The 6,412-nt window shown below is 39.3% G+C and overlaps 1 long non-coding RNA gene across 2 annotated transcripts; it reads left to right on the plus strand.

Moving 5' to 3' along the window:
* Positions 1 to 3,832: 3,832 nt before the first annotated feature.
* On the plus strand, positions 3,833 to 5,745 carry LOC124870390. Of its 2 annotated transcripts, XR_007038753.1 has the most exons (4): positions 3,833 to 4,227; positions 4,354 to 4,460; positions 5,283 to 5,345; positions 5,465 to 5,745. It is a non-coding gene; the product is annotated as an uncharacterized LOC124870390 (long non-coding RNA). The 2 variants fall into 2 exon arrangements; XR_007038754.1 differs by lacking the exons at positions 3,833 to 4,227; positions 4,354 to 4,460 and adding an exon at positions 4,475 to 5,046 and having other exon boundaries at positions 5,160 to 5,345.
* Positions 5,746 to 6,412: the final 667 nt, after the last annotated feature.

Genomic DNA, 6,412 nt, shown 5'->3' on the forward strand with positions numbered 1-6,412 from the left:
GTTAGCATTAAAATCTCCACACCAGACTACTTTTCCTTCTAAGTATCCCATTAATTCATCCATCAACTCAAATGATATTTTACATGGATTATAAAAAATTTATTATCTTACATTTTTCTTTTATATTGTAAATTTCAACTACTATGTATTCTAAATTTTTACCTTTTCCTAATATCTGATATTGTATCCCTTCTTTTATAAATATTCCACATCCTCCTCCACTTCCTTCTATTCTATCCCTTCTGATATTATTATACCCTTTAAACACAAAATCTAGGTTTGGCTTTAACCACGTCTCCTGTATACATATAATTTCTGGTTTTTCTTCAATTCCATCTATATACCCTTTAAATTCCTGTCCATTAGCGATTAAGCTTCTTGCATTCCACTGTAATATTATCATATATTTCTATCAGCTGGGGTTCCTCCTTGCCTTCCATCTGTTTCCAACTTTTTATTAATGTTTTCCCAAGATCCTTCTTTAAACCCTAAGAACTTTTCTGCTCCTCTGACTATTATTTTTAATCTTTTCTGTTTTGTGTTTAGCCTGTTCAGTGCAGTTAATGACATAAGCTATGAATAATATCAGTTTTTCCACAGACATTGTAACATTTTCCTCTGATTCTACTTTTCTTTGTTGATAATCTGGAATCCTAATTTGACCTTCATCCCTTGATCTTTCTTTCTGTACATTTTTGACTGCTTCAGCATAGCTTATGTTTTTAGTCATTTTAATTTGTTGGATTTCTTTTGCTTTCTTCCTTACCTCACATCCCCCGAATGTAACTCTATGTTGCCCTCCACAATTGCAACATTTTTCCTGCACTTCTTCCCCACAATCTTCAATTCTGTGATCTTCTCCACACTTTGGACATCTTTGTTTTCCTTTGCAGACAGCTGCTATATGACCATATCTCTGACATTTAAAACATCTTAGTGGTGGAGGAATGAAAGGCCTCACAGAAAAACTCAGATATCCTATTTTAACATTTTGTGGCAACACCTTTTCTTCAAAATCTATTAAAATTGACGGGCTTCCTACTCTTTCTCCATTTACATTTTTTGTCAGTCTTTTGAGATTTCTTATCTTTGCACCAACAATACTTTTTTTTTACTTGTCTATATCTTCCTCCAGAGGAATGCCATAAATTACCCCCCGAATGATTTTATCTTCTCCTATAATCTTCCTCTCTGTCACCGTTTTCTTGCAAATGTTTTCAATTTGTAAAGCCTTTCTTCTTTGTTCTTTGGTTTTAAACAACACCAGTATATTTCCATCTCTCAAGACCACCATTTCAACATCTCCTATCTTTTTTTTTATTTCTCTAGATAGTGAAATAGGACTCAGGTTCTCTTTTTCTTCTTCATTTTTTATCTTTAATATTATTTTACATTCTTCCCTTCCGATTTTCCTCCTAACTACTCTCTCTTCTTCAGAACTGTTTTCTTCCAGCTCTCTTTTACTCCTTTGGCTATCTAACAATTTCCCTTCTTCTGCTTTACCTCTTCCGCGTCCTCTCCCTCTACTTACTGGCGTCCATTCATCAAAGTCCATATTGTCCTCCTGTGTATCCATTCTGAACCATTCACATACCAGTTTATGCCTTTTACTGCCACTTCTAAAAGTAAATAATTTCTACCACTGTGGGGTTCTAAGTAGACCAGCGTTTTCAGACAGAAGTTTCGCGCCCCGCTCGTGCACCGCGTCGACCTCCAACCGCAAGCTGCGTGAAGCTGACACCCCACCCACTTGAAAAATTCCAGCAAATAGACAGAATGGTTAGTGCTTCGTTTGTGCAGGTTTGTGCCGTTAAAATTTTTGTTTGTGCTGTTTTGGTTTCTGAGATATTAAAGATTATTTTTTAGGTCATCCAGAGGTCACCATCCCCCCATTTTACTCCGAATTGAACCGGAGTGGGCTCATTTTTTAGTGCTTCGTTTGTGCAGGTTTGTGCCGTTAAAATTTTCGTTTGTGCTATTTTAATTTCTGAGATATTATAAGTTTTAATTTCGGCCGATGACATCACCATCCCCCCATTTTACTCCGAATTCAACCGGAGTGGGCTCATTTTTTAGTGCTTCGTTTGTGCAGGTTTGTGCCGTTAAAATTTTCGTTTGTGCTGTTTTAATTTCTGAGATATTATAAGTTTTAATTTCGGCCGATGACGTCACCATCCCCACATTTTACTCCGAATTGAACCGGAGTGGGCTCATTTTTTAGTGCTTCGTTTGTGCAGGTTTGTGCCGTTAAAATTTTCGTTTGTGCTGTTTTAATTTCTGAGATATTATAAGGTTTAATTTCGGCCGATGACGTCACCATCCCCCCATTTTACTCCGAATTCAACCGGAGTGGGCTCATTTTTTAGTGCTTCGTTTGTGCAGGTTTGTGCCGTTAAAATTTTCGTTTGTGCTGTTTTAATTTCTGAGATATTATAAGGTTTAATTTCGGCCGATGACGTCACCATCCCCCCATTTTACTCCGAATTCAACCGGAGTGGGCTCATTTTTTAGTGCTTCGTTTGTGCAGGTTTGTGCCGTTAAAATTTTCGTTTGTGCTGTTTTAATTTCTGAGATATTATAAGGTTTAATTTCGGCCGATGACGTCACCATCCCCCCATTTTACTCCGAATTCAACCGGAGTGGGCTCATTTTTTATTGCTTCGTTTGTGCAGGTTTGTGCCGTTAAAATTTTCGTTTGTGCTGTTTTAATTTCTGAGATATTATAAGGTTTAATTTCGGCCGATGACGTCACCATCCCCCCATTTTACTCCGAATTCAACCGGAGTGGGCTCATTTTTTAGTGCTTCGTTTGTGCAGGTTTGTGCCGTTAAAATTTTCGTTTGTGCTGTTTTGGTTTATGAGATATTAAATAATATATTTTTTTAGGTCATCCAGAGGTCACCATCCCCCCATTTTGCTCCAAATTGAACCGGAGTGGTCTACCTTTTTAATGCTGTTTGTGCCGCTTTTATGTACAAGCTATATAATTTTCTTTCAGGCGATCACTGACGACTTAAATCGATGACGTCTATGGCCTGCGCTGAACATCATCACCACCAAGCAAGCAGTTATTAATTTCGTGTTTTTCTTTCATCATGCAAGTTAAATTGTGTTTTTATCCGATGTTGTAAAATGTATGCCTTGTTATAGTGTTTTGCACTTTATTCAGGGCATGAGGTGGGCACATGACCAATATATTCATAGTTGGACAGTATTTCCCATCCCATGCATGAAGCTAGTAAAGACATGGAGAGGTACTTTAGCCTAAGTGAAGCTTTACCTTAAGTGGACAAAAGTACTTTTTTGCAGATCAGAGCTGCTGTTAGACTTTATAGACTAACCATCACTGCTTCCAACAAACAATAGGTTTTTTACTTTCATGCCAATATTGAAGTTTTTATCTGATCAAGTTTTTATCTGATCAAGTGTTTACATAAATGCTGTCACCACTGTCACCTGATTGTTCTGCACGCCTAATTTAATATATATAACCTATACCTTACTGATAACTGCACAGTATTGTATTTTTCCTCTCTTTTATTGTAAATCCCTTTCAGCCTTTTTGTGATTGTTTTTTGCACTTTGTTTCTTATAGCTTTTAGTTTGGGTAAGTTTTCTACTTTTTTAGATAAATATGAACCTGTGTACTTTCATTGCCTTATGGTTTGGTGCTGACACACTCAAATGTTCCTATTGTGGAACAATAAAGGTTTTCTATTCTAATTAATTGAGAGAGATAACCATGACTTCTGAGATCACGCATAACCAAGTTACTGTTTGAAAATGTCACTTCTGATTTGGAAAATTAACTTTATGTTATAAATATGGCATACTTAACCATCTAAGAACTTGTAACAAAGAACATTAAAATAGAACCTATTTCTGGTCAGGAATATCAAACCATGGCAAAATGTATTTGCCTTTTGATCTGGGCTTCTCAGAAATTTTCCCCCAAAATGTGTTGATTCACAGCATTCAGTCTGCTGTGTATAACGCTGCATGTGGTTGTATTGTCTTCTTTTCAGACACAGTCTTCACTATATTTGCCAGGTCATCATAAAGCTCCCACACACATGGAGCTCTTTGGCAGTATGCAATGTAATGTCCCAGACCATCTTTAGTCAAGCTTCCCTTGAAAGCGATGACTCCTCTCAAAGAGAATGTCTTTCCTTGGAGAGCAACAGTGGGGGGAAATTCACTCAAAGGAAACTGAGTTGTGTTTGCAAGGTCAGTGTCAATCCATGTTATTTCTCCAATCCTGTAGCTGTGAGTAACAGTTCCAGCACAGAGAATTTTTCCTGAGGTGCTGGCTCCTGTTTTGAATTCAAGTGGACATTCTGATTCCTTCGGTAGTGGGCGAAGGCAGGGAGACTCCGGAAGGAAGAGTCCATTTTCCACTGAAATGTCAAGCTGAGCCATGCCAGAGTCCATCAGCACAGAAATGTCAGGAGAAACAAATGGTACTTCCCTTGTTGTTCCTTTGTTTAGCTGGCATAACTGTGAAGAGCAGTGTTTTGAGATGTAAACGCTGGATATATTTCTCATTGTTTTTCCAATGACCGTGGAGATATTGCACTGGGCATCGATTTGATGGGCACCAGACCTCAACTGGATTTTTTCAAACATTGCACTAAGCAGCTCTGCCCTCTGTAAATAGATCTTTGGGGTCACACCATCTGTAGCAATGGCTTTTACCAGCAGCAAGATGGGGTTGTCACTGTTGTTCCTGACAACATTTTGAAATGCTGAGCTGTCACAGAAAGCACAGCATAAGCACTGACAAAACGCATCAAATGCACATGTGTTCAGAACAGAGATTGTTGATTTCCCAACTCTAATCGGTTGATGCAGGTTTCCATTTTTTAATAGTCCCACTTTCACTCTTTTTGCCCCAAACGATGGATCTGCATGGAGCCATTCAGTGCAGGAAGTGAGATAAGAAGTTCTCTTCCTTTTTTTGGGTGGAAGAATTAGTCCCCTCCAGTTTTCAACCACGTCTTCATCTGTTGGAGGAATGTTTGTGGTTTCATCGGATTCTACAGAATGGTGAGAATCCATTCTTGTCTTGGCTTCAGCACTGTGGGTAGTCATGGATACAGAGTTTGTTTCGGAAACTTTTGCTAATCCAGATGTTTCCTCATCATTTTTCGCTTTTGCAGAACAAATCCGCATATTTCCTTCAATAAAGGAAAGATGATGAGAAATAAAGCGATCAACTCGAATGGGTAAGTTCTCGTGTTTAAAAAGGCCATGCTTTACATTTTTGAATTCTGCTTCAACAGTGGCTGAGCTTGCTGTGAGGTTGGTGCTTTTGAAGAGGGGGACCATTACTCCTGTCCAAAGTGGTAAGTAACTTGCTAGTCTTATTATGTGTGGAACAATATCAGGGAGGAAATGGATATTATCCCTATCCCCATTGGCTGCAGCGAGTGACCTGCTCTCCTCGCATATGTTTGATACCCAGCCGCGTAGGTCAGTCTGGATCTCGTCAAAAGAATCCACTTGATGCATTTCATTTGGATCTTCAGCTGGAATGATGATGGAGTCTTCTGTGATCTGGGTTTTTAGATATTTTTTGCACATCTCTGATTCGAGAGGGACTCCAGAACTATCATCACCCTCTGCCTCACTGAGGGCCACAACAGTGATGGCATGTATTAGCTGTTTTGCATGGTCCAAGCACTGTGATTGAAGAAGCTTTGCTATTGCCCTGACAAAGAAATCTTTGACACGGTGTGACTTGTTTTTCAGGCAGTCCCACTGACAGATCATCTTTATGCAGTGTGCCACATCAACCCTGATAAAACAAGGAGGAAGTTTTGCAGACTGGTTCCCAAGTAGCAAACGGAAGCATTCGTTAATGTATATCTTCAGATTGGGGTAAGGAGTGAAGTCCTTCACCAGAGCACCAAGAATAGCCAGAGAAAAGTCACTCACGGCTTCCTTTGGTATAGCAGCACCTGTACGAAGCCATTCTGTCAGCCATGTTGCAATTGCATTAATGTCGTGTCTCTCTGACAGCATTTGCACAACTGGGACTGAGCAGTTGTCCCCTGTCAGAACGCCTTGATATAAGATGTGGCCAGATGTACCATTTGGTCTCACCAGTCTTCTCACAACTGAGCCAGTTGCGTCAAAGCAAACTACTGAGGGGCATTTTTTGGACAATGCCTTATACACATGTAGCTGTGTTTGACTCCAATAGTGGCAGAAGAACTTGTCTAGACCAATGTCTCTTATACTACCACTGTGAGGTGTGCTATATTTGAATAACTGCAAAGACAAAATGGGATCTTTGTCACCTAATTCCAAATCTCTTCTCTCCTGCTTAGCTTTTCGTAGGGTGGCCAAATTTGGAAGGTGACTTGGCTCAGCATCTCCAATATCCATCAAATCTGATGCCTTCGCTGAC

This window comes from Girardinichthys multiradiatus, chromosome 6 (assembly GCF_021462225.1).
Source record: "Girardinichthys multiradiatus isolate DD_20200921_A chromosome 6, DD_fGirMul_XY1, whole genome shotgun sequence".
Classification (NCBI taxonomy): Eukaryota; Metazoa; Chordata; class Actinopteri; order Cyprinodontiformes; family Goodeidae; genus Girardinichthys; species Girardinichthys multiradiatus.